Below are 11,075 nucleotides of genomic sequence, written 5' to 3'. Positions count from 1 at the left end.
AATATATTACACACTACAGAGCATAACATATTACATAGGTAGATACAGATTTACACACAGAGAAGATTTGGTAATTACAGAAACCGAATAAATATACTAATCAGAGCAATATTTTAAATGGAAAATTGGGGGGGGGGTTGTGTTGAATAAAACACTGTCTCTCATCACTTGACGTGGTAGCTTTGGGGCGCCTCGCTGGCTTAGCCGGTTAAGCAGCTGATTCTTGATTTCGGCTCAGGTCATGATCTCACGGTTTGTGGGATCGTGTCCCACACTTGGCTCTGTTCTGACAGCGCGGAGCCTGCTTGGGACTTCTCTCTCCCTCTTCTCTGTCCTTCCCCTGCTCACACACAAGGTCTCTGTCTCGAGATAAATAAAGAAACATTAAAAAAAAATGAAGTGTCAGCATCACCTCCAATGATGTGTTGAAAGTTTATGAAGCATTTAAATTACATTTAATATATAATTGCAATAACATGAAAATAACAAAGGTACCCCAGTAACGGAAACCTGACAAACTCTTTCATATAGATGGTCACGTGCATTCATTCTTAATCAGAACTCCAAAAGGCTGTGGTTTTCATTTCTCTCTCTTACTTTGGGTGTGATACAGTGCTTATTATCATGTCTGTTTCCAATTTCCTGCTTTTACACATTTAACATGCACCTCTATAATGCAAGGGAAGATCTAGTCTATGAATACAAATAAAAATCTGAATAGAAATATACTTGGTAAAATAACCCAGCAAGTGATCTTAAGTCTGAGACACAAAGTCTCACCTGAAAATATCAATTACTGGCCATTATTGTTTCAATAGAAAACTAAAACGAACCACAGGCAATTCTTTTTAGGGCACAGAGCCCTGAGCGCAGGAAGGCTCTGACTTCTGGGCGGGTTATATCTATTTCACAAGTGAAAAAGAGACCTTTGCCCTCGTGGGCTGTTCTGTCTCTCGGTTCTACCCCAGTAACTCACGAAAAATGAGAAACAGACGTTGGGTCTGTTACAGCATTATTTACAAAGAATAAATCATGTTCCTGCCTGCAAGCGAATTTGGTTTGGTTTCTGTCGCAGGCATAAATTAACAAGGTGTCAAATGAACATCGTGACCCCATTTTAATGTCAAGCAAAGCGCACCAAATTCATAACGGAGAGCACGGCCTCGCGCTGCAGCCCAGCGAAACTCGACGTGGAGAATTTCCCCAGCTCAGCTGGTTCTGGGGCACAGCGAATCTGGATTCCGAGCGTCATCGGCTGAGGACATCTCCACACTCTGTGACTCACGTCTGGATGTCACGGTGGTCACAGGCTGCTGATTCCGTGTCCCTCCTCTTCCCCAGCCGCAGCATGGACAATGCGTCGTAAAGAAAGCGCCCTTTCAGCCAGCCGTGGGTTTGCTCCGCACAGCACGACCCTGATTTGGAAAGAGCTCGGCTCTGCACCTCCCCTGGGTACGCAGAACAGCAGAATGGAAGAGTGAAAACTGCCAAAATGCTAATCACGGGAAGAAAAAAAAAAAAAAAGAAAAAAAAGAAAAAAATAACAAGATCCAGATGGGACAAAATGGACATATTTCATTTATCCTGGGAAACTCTACAGTATATCATTTGTGATGCATAATACACCCAGCCTTGGCCCTTTATAAACAAACACTACGGAGACATATGCCACAAGATTATAAACAGAGTCGGCCATAAATTTGATGGGGCCGCACACTCAGCGTTGCCTACACGGCTGCGGCTTATTCAGCGGGTTCTGGGGGCCGCAGTCTGTCCCTCTGGCTGCTCACCAGCTGTAATCTCCGCTCACCCAACGGGGCAGAATCCCGGTGGATCAATTCACCCTAATGAAACTCAGAGGCTTTTCACACCAAAAAAAACCCCCAAAAGACAAACAAACAAAAAAACACCCTAAGGATCACTTTGATGCGGCCCACGCTGACGCTGGGGAGTCAAGTTCATGGGGCAGGCTTTCTAAAGAGCTAGCTAGGAAAGCTGCTCTCAATCTTCAGGGGGAAGAAACAGGCTGTTTCGAAAGGCAAAGATTCTTAGGGGTCTGCAGCCGCTTCTCAACGTCAGCCCCGCTGGACTGAGTCCAGAGATTTGGGCAAGGGCTTCACATCCACGTTTACTAAGTTCTTCAGGCTCCAGGAAACGCATCGGGACGAGCACCGACTGGATAAATTGTTAGGTACGTGCATTTACGAGCATCACAAATATTTCCGAGGCTCGCTCTTTCAGCTCCGCTCAGGAAAGAAATTGTCCTCCCCCAAGCAGGGATTGTGTGATGGAATATGACCAGCCACTTAGGTCGGAACACCCCAGCGACGGCTTGCAAACCATCGTATTCGTTCAAAACACACTAGGCACAAAAAGGGACTTACAGCAAGCAACGTCTTTCACTGTCGGTGCCTCACGTCACCTGTGCACCCCTGACCTGTGGCTTCCGTGTGGGTGAATTGTGCTCTGAGCGGTTCAAGAAGCAGCGTGGTGAGAGCTTAAGGGAGCCCGACTCAGGGACAGTTAGCTAAACATCTGCCTTCATGCAAGTTGCCTCAGTGCTGCCTTCCAGATCATTCATTCGGACACTCAAGCTCTATGTGGTGTTGTCTGCAAGTTGCAGCATAAAGTGAGGAAATGAGAGGAATTTAGAAACCCACAGGGTTGGCTCCCCGAGTCTGTGGACCTTGGTGGCCAAGAACACAGAGGGCAGGGAGGGGGTCTGGTGGAGGCTTCTTAGTCTTATCTGCTCCTCTGCGAGGAAAGTCCAAATAAATGGATGAGATGGAACCAAGGAAATGCCTAGATTTTTACAAATTTTTGTTTTAGTCACGGTTTTGCCTCTTTAAGAAAGTTTTAGTCAAAAACCGTTCTTTTTCATGCCATGTACCTGGCGTGTAATTTGCCGTGGACCGACAGAAGACGTTGCTTATTTGTCTTCAGTCCCATCCACCATTGGGTCTTCAAGTCTAATATACTTTCCAGAGTAGTGATTATGGAAACGCAGGACCCTATGGGTGCCTTGTCTACATCCATAATACGGAACTGTCTGAAGCCTAGGAAATAAAACAAATCTCACACTGCACCGTGATATGCCCCGTCGACTTTTCTTTGGCTGAAACCTTTTTTTTTTTTTTTTTTTTGAAAGTGTTGTCTAACTTCTTACCATGGCACATCGTAGGAAAATCTAGATCTTAATAAATCTTCATACCCTTGTCCAAATCTGCAGTGGACTGAATGTTTGTGGCCTCCCCTCCCCAAATTCATATGTTGAAATCTTAATCCCAATGTGATGCTATTCAGAAGTAGGACATTTGAGAAGTGATTTAGTCAGGAGTATGGAACATTCAAAAAAAGGATTAGTTGGGATGTCTGGGTGGCTCACTTGGTTAAGTGTCCCACTCTTGGTTTCGGCTCAGGTCTTGATCTCACAGTTTCATGAATTTCAGCTCCGTGTCAGGTTCTGTGCTCACAGCATGGAGCCTGCTTGGGATTCTCTCTCTCCCTCTCTCTCTGCCCCTCCCTCACTTGTGCTATCTTGGTCTCTCTCAAAATAAATAAAGAAACTTAAGGAAAAAAAAAAAATATTTGTTCCTTTCAAAGAAAGTCCTGAGAGCCCATGAGCTCGCTTTCCACATGTGAAGACACCAGGAGAAGATGGGGTCCATGCCTCAGAAGATTCTCACCAGAGTCTAAGCATGCTGTCCTCCCGGTGTTGGACTTCCAGTGCCCAGAACCGTGAGAAATACGTTTTGACGTGTATAAGTCACTCAGTCTCTGAAACTTTGTTATGGCAGCCCAAGTTGCCTAAGACAAGACAAAAGTTTGTAAAGGAACCATGAGTTGTTGATATCATTCTCTAACTAACATCTTTCAATCAAACTCCCCAAAGGTACAATAAATAATGCCTTCTAGTTTTTCCAATATCACCCTAATTGCGACCTTGGGCCTCTTTCCTCTTGACTGTGAAAAGCAAATGTGGTCAAATTGGTTTTCCTACCTCAATTTCCTCTCCATAGCATCTCTCTAGGAAATTTCATGGTGCCATGCTTGGGGGTGGGGAGCATCTGATTCTTGGTCATTGTTATTGCAGGCTGACATCTGTCGAGTCACATTTCATTTTACCTGCTCTCTGGACCTCAACCCATGCAGGGTGCTGTAGGGTTGTCCCATGCTCCTGCCCACAGGATACCCCCTGTTCCAGATCTCCACCACCTGCTACTATCCACCTAGCAGGCACTGGAAATATTTAGCTGCTTTTATTTACTGGACTGGAATGTGGGAAACTCTGTGAACATTCTGGGGCCACGAAAGACCCTGTAACATTCACTGACCTTCTAGGGTTCACAGGAAGTTATTCCCATAATATGCAGAACTTGCCAGTTTCCCAGAATGTCCTCTGTAGCTTAGAGATACACTTCTTTTGTTCTCTTAGTTATCCAGACCAATCCAAGAATTCCAATATTCCCCCCCACCCCCAGCCCAAATGAGGTCTTAAGGACAAAATGAAAAGGTGCATAGACCTCACAAATTTTCTCTATGTCTTTCTTTTTTCCTCCTGCTTGTTTGTCTTTTCTCCCCATGTGATAAATTTCATCTAGACTCTGGGGGTTAAAACTAATGCTCTGGTTCTGTATTCTTGTTCTCTTTGCGATTTGCTTTCTGCCTATGTCTTGTCTTTTTCTTTGAAAGTCAAAAGCCAAGATTTTTATTCGTCGTTAGTTGTAGTCTTCAGGTGACGCCTCTCCTATGGCAAGGAAGGCTGGCAGAATGCCTTATTCTAGTTTGGTTGGGATTTGGGTAGGGGTGAAGGTCAGGGAGAACAAAAGGTACAGAAATAGTGGGAAAGTCATGTTGGCTAGTAAAATAACAATAGATTCTTACCAAAATTACTTGTGATCTTATCTAAGCATATTTTTAGGTTTAATCACAGCATAGTGCAAAGGATGGTCGAGTTGGCAGGATGGGGTCAGTGAGTGAGTGAACCAAATTAATGAATTTGATTTTAAAAATGTGCTTTGAATTTAGGCTTTTGTTCAGTTTCCATAAACCAATTATATTTAATTTCACAATGGCATAGGCTGCACGGAGCACTGAACAGACTAGATAATAAGTACAAGAAAAAGTGCAGATCTTTTTTGTTTTGGAATTTAGAGGTTTGAAAGTATACAAATAACACGATGACCAGTCATGACTCTTAATCCTGAACACTTGTCTTGGATTGTGGTGTCCTAATTCATTTTGGTACCAGGCATAACCATTTCTCTTTCTTTTCTTTAGAAACAGCCCTCCTCTTTGTACAACATTTTTTTTTCAGTTGATAGTTAGGGTCATTAATTGCCTTTTACCCTGGCTGTTATTTAAATCTAAGCCCCATAGGCCATGGAGCATAGAGCTTCATTTCCTCCATGATGAAGCTGTCGGGCATGAGCACACAGGTTGGTGACATGTTCCGTATTACAGAGCGCATAATGCCTGATGTGGGAGGGAAAACAGAAGTTGAGATCCGGGGCTGAGTTTACCCAAAGCTCAGAGGATAAGAAATGGACGCAATTATATCAAGAAACTGAGTCTCCATTCCATCATCTTTTTTAGCACATTAGAACTGGAAGGGGGAATTTTAAGACTTGCTATGCAATTTCAAGTTTTGCTCCTTTAACCTTTAGATAGCTAACATCTGGCAGTTTATTGATATGTGCTGATTAAAATGAAGGAAGGAAGAATGAATGAATGAATGAATGAATAAATACTATGTCATGCATGGGGGTAGGTTGGAGAGGAAAAGGAAATTAAGATGCACTGAGTATTAACTCTATGGAAGATGTTTACATTCTTCCTGTCTGTAAATAGTTTTTGACTTCAAAATGGGCCACACACTTTATTTTTGGTATTTCGTATAATGTGGTATGCAGAAATATAGTTCCTGCCTTCACTGAATTTATAATCTCATGGTAGAAAGCTCAACCAAATCATTTTACAAATAAAAATATAAAATTATGATTGTGCGAAGTGTAATAAAGGAGAATTCTCCAGCTACATGCTCTGTAACAGTCTCTTCCAGGAGTGTGAATGGTTGAGAGAGGTACCAAACTCTAGAGTAAACTCCATCTCAGTCTAAATACTGGCATGCCACTGATGGTTCATCATCATCATCATCATCATCATCACCATCTAATTTGTTTTACTTTCAACAGCCACACTAGCTTTAAAATGTGAAAATAGTTAAGTGTTGGTAAATAGTTGATTCTCCAAGCCTCTTAGTGTCCACCCTCCATGACTATTCTACTCACTCCTCAGGAATATCTTGGATCATCCCAACCCAGAGCACAACCCAGTCCAACAACCAATGGGTTGACACTTAACAGATTAGTGTCCCTTGGATGCTTCTATAGTAACTGGCATGCATTTTGATTGATTGATTCCCATGTTTTGCATGTTAGTTATTTTTTAAGTTTATTTATTTATTTTTGAGAGAGAGAGAGTCCCAAGTAGGTTTTGCACTGCCAGCATAGAGCCCAACATGGAGCTCAAACCCAAGAACTGTGAGATCATGACCTGAGCCAAAACCAACAGTTGGATGTGTAACCCACTGAGCCACCCAGGCACCCCACTTGTTAAATATTTTTAATGTCACATTTGGCCATATAGAAAAGTTTAAGACAAATTTTTCTGAAAGGCCATTGAAGCTTCTAGGCAAAAACCTAAAGCTTCTAAGCAGAGAAGCTATAATTGGGAGTTAACGTGGAAAAATCGGTGTGGTAAGAAGAATACATAGCAAGAAGAGATACACACAGGCCTTGTCATGTGAAGGATTATACTGCATGTGTAGAATACAGAGACCAGTGTGGCTAAAGCACAGGAGGAATATGAAAAGGGTGAAATATGGCTTGAGAGCAAAGAAGAGTTAGGTAACTGAAAACCTTAGAGGTCATGCAAAACTTTTGTACCTTAAAAAAATGAAATGACAAAAATGCTGGTTAGTTCTATGTGTCAACTTGACTGGGTTGCAAGGTGCTCAGGTATCTGGTCAAAAATTTTTCTGGGTGTGCCTGTAAGGGATTTTTTGGATGATATTAACATTTGATGTGGTAAGCTGAGAAAAAATGAAATTGCCCTCCCCTACATGGGCAGGTCTCCTCCAATCAGTTGAAGACCAAAATAAAACAAAAGGTTGACCTTCCCCAGAGTAAGAGGAAACTCTTCCCGCCCAGCTGCTTGGAGCTAGGGCATTACTTTTTTCCTCCTGACTTCAGACTTTAATTGAAAAATTGGCTCTTCTGGGGTCTTGAGCCTGCTGGCTTTTGGACCTGAACTCCCATCATCAGGTTTTCTGGATCCCAAGCCTTTGGACTCAAACTAGAACTCACAGTGTCAGCTCTACTGGGTCTCTGGCTTACTGATTGCAGATCTTGGACTCTTCAGCATCCATAATTGCATGGGCCAATTCTTATAATACATTCATATATATCTCCATATCTTATTGGTTCTGTTTCTCTGGAGAACCGAGACTATTACAAGTGAAAGAATCTAATTCAGTTTTGAGAAACAGCTCTAGCTAAGGGAGAAAATACTTTAGAGGGGATAAACGTGAAGACAAAAGCACTATGAGGAAGCTAACGAGCTAAGAATAAAGACAACTTGACCTACAGAAGCAATTCTCAGCAGGCTCCAGGCTCTCAGCTGTCAGCAGAGGCTCTGACACACAGAGGGTTGAACCCACAAACCGTGAGATCATGACTCGTGGGAGTGCCATAACTTTTCAAGACAATTTTGGAAAGTAATGAAAACATCTTTATTCTGTTTTGTTTTATTTTTTCAAGGCAATGGCTATTACTGGAACTTACTGGTGGGTGGGGTCCCAATCTCCTAGGCATATCTTACAATGGGCAGGATATTTACACCTGGGGGGACAATTGTCTCTGTCTTACAAAACTTGGGAATGACCCATTTAAAAGCAGAGACTTTCATATACATGAAAAATCTGTCTTCATGTACATGAAAAATGGATGTCTAGAATCTATGCTTTACATATAAACACACAGTCTATTTACATGATTTAAGTGTACACTGACTTTTCCAAGCATGCATGTACTAAATGGAGAAAAGATTGTATTTCAATTTGTTGGGGAAGTTACTGAGTTTTGGCCATTTTAGAAAATCATGTCATTGAAGGTAGCGCTGTTCTCGACGTTTGAGTCCAATACAGTGGATCTGTCATCAGCCTGTTTTCAGGCTTTCAAGTCCAGACGGATTCTTTATGGGGGCACACATATCTGATGACATTGTTAGACCTTCTGGTCTAGCTACGCCTGATATTTGCATATTGGGAGACATATTATTTGAATATAATTTTCTTCTATTTGCACTTCATATTATAGTTCAAATGGTTTTGTTTTGTGTTGAAGCTTTATGGGTCAGTGTGGTTATATTAGGCATGAATTTATTTCAGTATAGTGAGGGAGGTATTATAAAATATTTTCTCTCAGTCGGAGGCATTGATCTGAGACAGCTGAGAAGCACTGGCTTTGGATTTATGTTTCTTCCAGTGGGTATGGAAAAAATATGAATAGAGTCCAAAGAAATTTAAGTGGTAAAATTAACAAGAAATGGTGAGCGATTGACGGTGAGGGTGAGATAAATGGGAAGTGAAGAAAGAGTCCAAGATGACTCACAGAGTATGGCTTGCATCGAGGAATGGATGGAGGGGTCATTTACTGTGTTGAGAGACCCTGGAAGATGACCCAGCTTGGAAAGATCAACATGAATTAAGTTTCGGTGCACATAGGGGAGACAGGACTAAGTGTGAGAGAAAAAAAGTCTAGGCTAGCAAAGTAAATTCAAAAGTCATCACAGATGGCCAAAGTAAAGCCATGAAACTAAAGACGAGATTTCATTTCATTATATTTGAGCCTTGGAGAATTCCAACATTAATGACATTTAACATTAAATTCGTACCACAATGTGTTAGAGAGGCATTACTTACCATTCCCATTTTATGACGGAGAAAATTGATACTAACAGAGATCACTCGAACTAAAGGCAGCAAGGGTGGAGGTAGCAGATTTGGGGATTGGGGACTGAAAAACGAAGTCTAAATCCATTTTCCTTGCCTTTTGAGGGTATCAGTGAATAAATAAAATCTCTGAGGGAATTCACTTTGGAGGGGGAGCATATATCATAAAATATAAAAATTCTATTATAGTTGGGAGGCAATTCTCCGTGGGTCTCTTCTGTTTCTGCACTTCTTGCTAGAGAGGCTTTGACTGCCCCTTTTCTGGTCATTATTAACAAGAAGATCTATCCTGTGAACAGCCTTGGAAGACAGAGCTACTATCTCACTCTGAAACAAAGAGTAGGCACATTTATTGCACGCTGTAAAAGAATTTGAATCCTCTAAGTTTAGGGTTCATTGCATGTAACACTATACAGGGGTGTGTAAGCATCCATCTGGACCCACTTACATTGCCTCCATGGGGCTTGAAGCAAGGGTAACTGGTGCAAATATGCCAACTTTCATGTGGCTCACTGTGTTATAAAGTAAGAAAATCCTTTCTCTCTGACCCAGCCTGGTGATTTTTACCAGAATTCATGATATGGCAGTCGGCTGACTTGTTAGCTTTCAAGTAGAGTAAGAGCTTGAAAAGTCTTAATCACAGATATTCCTCAGCTTACAGTGGGGTTACATCCTGACAGACGCAGCATTAAATTGAAAATTATTAAGTCGAAAACGTATTTAATACACCCAACCTACCCAACGTCATCGCTCAGTCTAGCCTACCTTCAACGTGCTAAGGAACATTCACATTAGCCTACAGTTGGGCAGAATCATCTAACACAAAGCCTGTTTGACAGTAAAGTGTTGAAAATGTAATGTATTGAATACTGTACTGAAGGTGAAAGACAGAAAGGTTGTGCAGGTACAGAATGGCCGTAGGTGGATTGCTTGTTCATCCTACTGATCATGTGGCTGACTCCGGGCTGTAGCCGCCCCACTGCCCTGCATCACAGGGGAGATGGTACCACACAAGCTAGTCTGGGAAAAGATCTAAATTCAAAATCTGAAGAACAGTTTCTACTGAACGTGCATCGCTTTTGTCCACTGCCAAGTGGAAAAATTGCAAGTTGAACCATCGTAACTCGAGAACCGTTGGTATATAGTGGACCGAATACTTACGTAGTATGCTGGAAAAAGAGAAGGCTGCTGGAAGAAAAGAAGAAAGAGAACAGTGTAAGGGGAATAGGTGGGGTTAAGGGTTCTTCTTATTTTATTTTATTTTATTTTATTTTATTTTATCTTATCTTATTTTATTTTTTTAGTAATCTGTACAACAACATGGGGCTTGAACTTTCGGTCCCGAGATCAGGCATCACATGCTCTTCTGACTGAGCCAGCCAGGGTTCTCTTTTTAAATAGCATGGTTAGTATCTCACGTTAAGAGGTGAGCAAGGACTTGGAATAGTTGTTATGCGAATACAGGAGAGAAGAATATCTCACACTGAGAACAAAAAATCAACACGAGTTCTCTAAGGCCAGAGTAGAGTCCATAAGGGAGGTCTGAGAAATAGCAGGATCCACCTCAAAAAGGAGTTTGAGGATTTTACTTCTGATTCTGAGTGAGATGGGAAGGAACCATCAAGCAGCCGAGGAAGAGGGTGCTCCGTTAAAAGAATCATTTTCGCTGCTCTGCCGAGATTACCCTACAAGGAAGCAATGATAGGAGTCGAGAGTCAGCTTAGGAGACATCTATACTTTATTGGCCAAGGACTTTGTTTCATTGTTCACCTCCACATTTAGATCAGAGTAAGACAATCTTGTTGTTGTTGTTGTTGTTGTTGTTTTAAAGTATTATAGGAATACTTTCTCCCTATTGCTTGAGTACATTTAAAATCCCCTCTCCATAAACCATGCAGAATTCAGTAACACTGGTCTCCAGGAACAATGACCATTTGTCTGAATCCGTATATTTTGCCATGATATTTGGGACAAGAATAAGACCACAGGTGACATGGACCAACAGCTTTGATGAGGGTGATGATGGAGATGATGGATGCTGAAAAAAGTAAATAGACAGCAT

The sequence above is a fragment of the Panthera uncia genome (assembly GCF_023721935.1).
Source record: "Panthera uncia isolate 11264 chromosome B2 unlocalized genomic scaffold, Puncia_PCG_1.0 HiC_scaffold_25, whole genome shotgun sequence".
Classification (NCBI taxonomy): Eukaryota; Metazoa; Chordata; class Mammalia; order Carnivora; family Felidae; genus Panthera; species Panthera uncia.
Note: the sequence above shows the minus strand (reverse complement) of the source record.